The sequence below is a fragment of the Orycteropus afer genome, unplaced genomic scaffold, assembly GCF_000298275.1.
Source record: "Orycteropus afer afer isolate SDZICR_OR568_19922 unplaced genomic scaffold, OryAfe1.0 scaffold00914, whole genome shotgun sequence".
NCBI lineage: Eukaryota > Metazoa > Chordata > Mammalia > Tubulidentata > Orycteropodidae > Orycteropus > Orycteropus afer.
Window position 1 is genome coordinate 401,613 of NW_006922501.1, and position 3,488 is coordinate 405,100.

Genomic DNA, 3,488 nt, shown 5'->3' on the forward strand with positions numbered 1-3,488 from the left:
GGCACACCTTAATCTTCAAAGAGATATCTTTGCTCTTCAGTTCTTGAAAGTGGTATTTTGCAGCAGATATTCCGAGTGCAGTATGACTTCTGATTTCTTGACTGCTGTTTCCATTGGTATAGATTGTGAAACCAATTAATATAAAATCTTTGACAACTTCAATCTCTTCACCATTTATCATGGTGCTGCTTTTTGCTCCAGTTGTGAGGATTTTTGTTTTCTTTATCTTGAGATGTAATCCATACTACAGATTGTAGTCTTTAATCTTCATCAGTAAGTTCTTCAAGTCATCCTCACTTTCAGCAAGCAAAGTTGTGTCATCTGAATATTGTTGATTGTTCATGATTCTTCCTCCAAAGCTGATCCCATTGTCTTCTTCATGTAGTCCAGCATCTTGGATTATTTGGTCAGCATACAGATTGAATAAGTATGGGTAAAGGATACAACCCTGACACACTCCTTTCCTGATTTTAAACCATGCAGTGTCCCCTTGTTCTATTCAAATAGCAGCCTCCTTGTCTATGTACAAGTTCCCCATGAGCACAATTAAGTGTTCTGGAATTCCCATTATTCTCAATGTTATTCATAATGTATTGATCCACACAATTGAATGCTTTTGCATAGTCAATAAAACACAAGTAAATGTCTTTCTGGTATTCTTTGCTTTCAGCTAAGATCCATCTGACATCAGTAATGATTTCTCTTGTTCCACATTGTCTTCTGAATACAGCTTGCATTTCTGGAAGTTCTCTGTCAATATACTGCTACAACCATTTTTGAATTATCTTCAGTAAAATTTTACTTGTGTGTGATATTAATGACTTTTTTTGATAATTTCCACATTCTGTGGGATGACCTTTCTTTAGAATGGGTAAAAATATGGATCTCTTCAAGTCATTTGCCCAGATGCATGTCTTCCAAATCTCTTGGAATAACTGAGTGAGTACCTCCTGTGCAGCAACCATTTGTTGAAACATCTCAATGGGCATTCCATCAGTTCCATGAGCTTGGTTTTTCACCAGTTCCTACAGTGCAGCTTCAACTTCTTGATCAATAACACTGGTTCTTGGTCATAAGCCATCTCCTGAAATGGATGAACATTGATCAATTCTTTTTGGTATAGTGACCCTGTGTATTACTTCCATCTTCTTTTGATGTGCCCTGCATCATTCAATATTTTGCCCACAGAATCTTTCAGTATTGAAACTCAAGGCTTGAACATTTTTCTTAGGTCTTTCCCCTTGAGAAATCCTGTGTGTTCTTCCCTTGTAGTTTTCTGACTCCATGTCTTTGCACATTTCATTATAATAATTGACTTTGTCTTCTTGAGCTTCTCTTTGAAATATTTTGTGAAGCTCTTTTAACGTGTTGATTCTTCCATTTGCTTTAGCTACTGACAATTCAAGAGGAAGTTTCAGAATCTCTTCTGACATCCACTTTGGTCTTTTCTTCCTTTCTTGTCTTTTCAATGACCTTTTGCTTTCTTCATGGATGATGTTCTTGGTATTGCTGTTAAGTGTCGTCAAGTCATCTCTGACTAATAGTGACCTTATTCATAGCAAAATGAAACACCATCTGGTCCTGAGTCAGCTCACAATTCTTGCTACACCTGAGCCCATTGCCACCAACACCATGTCAATCCACATTGCTGAGGGCCTTCCCCTCTTTTGTCAACCCTCCACCTTATGAAGTATGACATCATTCTCCAGAGAATGGTCCCTTCTGACAACATGAAAAAGTATGTGACATGAAGTCTGGCCATTCTTGCCTCCAAGGAGCATTCTGGCTGCACTTCCTCCAGGATAGACCTGTTAGTTCTTTTAGCAGTCCATGGTTCTTTTGGCATTTTTTGCCAACACCACAGCTCAAAAGCATCAACTCTTCTTTTGTCTTCCTTATTCATTGTCCAGCTCTCACATTCATAAAAGGCAATTGAAAATACCATGGCTTGTGTCAAGTGCACCTTAGTCTTCAAGGAGACATCTTTGCTCTTCAGCATTTAAAAAAGGTCCTTTGCAGCCGATATGCCCAGGGCTATATGCCATCTGATGTTCTGACTGCTGCTTCCATTGGTGTCGATTAAAGAAACAAGCAATGTGAGGTCTTTGACAATTTCAAACTTTTCTCTATTTATCGCAATAATGCTTATAGGTCCAGTTGTGAGGATTTTTGCTTTCTTTATATTGAGATGTAATCCATACTGCAGACTGCATTCTTCGATTTTCAACAGTAAGTACTTTAAGTCATTCTCACTGTCAGAAAGCAAAGTGTATTGCAGGTTGTTAATGATTCTGCCTCCAATTCTGATGCCATGTTCTTCTTCAGATAATCCAGTTTCTCAGATTATTTGCTCAGCATACAGATTGAATAAGTGTGGTGAAAGCATATAACCCTGACACACTCCCTTCTTGATTTTAAACCATGCAGTGTTCCCTTTTTCTGTTTGAACGACAGCCTCCTGGTCTATGAACAGGTTCCTCATGAGTACAATTAAGTGTTCTGGAATTCCCATTCTTATCAATGTTACCCACAATTTGTTATAATCCACACAATAAAATGCTTTTGCATAGTCAATGAAACACAAGTAAAAATCTTTCTGATATTCTTTGCTTTGAGCCAAGATCCATCTGACAACAGCTATGATATTCCTCATTCCACATCCTCTTCTGAATCCAGGTTACACCTCTGAAAGTTCTCTGTCAATATACTGCTGCAACCGTTTTTGAATTATCTTCAGTAAGATTTTAGTTGCATGCAATATTAATGATATTTTTCTATAATTTCCACATTCTGTGAGATCAACTTTCTTTGGAATGTGTACAAATATGGAGCTCTCCCAGTCAGTTGGCCAGGTAGCTGTCTTCCAAATCTCTTGGCATAACCAACTGTTTGCCTCCAGCAGGGCATTCATATGTTGAAACATCTCAATGGGTATTTCATCAATTCCTGGAGCCTTGTTCCTTGCCAATTCCCTCAGCACAGTTTCAACCTCTTCACTCAATACCATTGGTTCTTGAACATATGCCACTTCCTGAAATGGATGAAGATTGACAAGTTTTTTTGGTACAGTGACTCTGTGCATTCCTTCCATCTTCTTTTGATGCTTCCTGCATTATTCAATATTTTGCCCATAGAATCTTTCAATATTGCAAATCAAGGCTTCAATTTTTTCCTCAGTTCTTTCAGCTTGAGAAATGCTGAGCATATTCTTCCCTTTCTGTTTTCTAACTCCAGGTCTTTGCACATTTCATTATAGTAACATTATAGTAATTGGCTTTGTCTGCTCAAACTGCTCTTTAAAATCTTCTGTTCAGCTCTTTTATTTTATCATTTTTTCCATTTGCTTTAGCTACTGTCTGGTCAAAGGCAAGTTTCAGAGTCTCTTCTGACATCTATTTTGGTCTTTTCTTTCTTTCTTACCTTTCCAATGACCTCTTGCTTTCTTCATGGATGATGCTCTTGATATCATCCCACAATTCTTCTGGTTT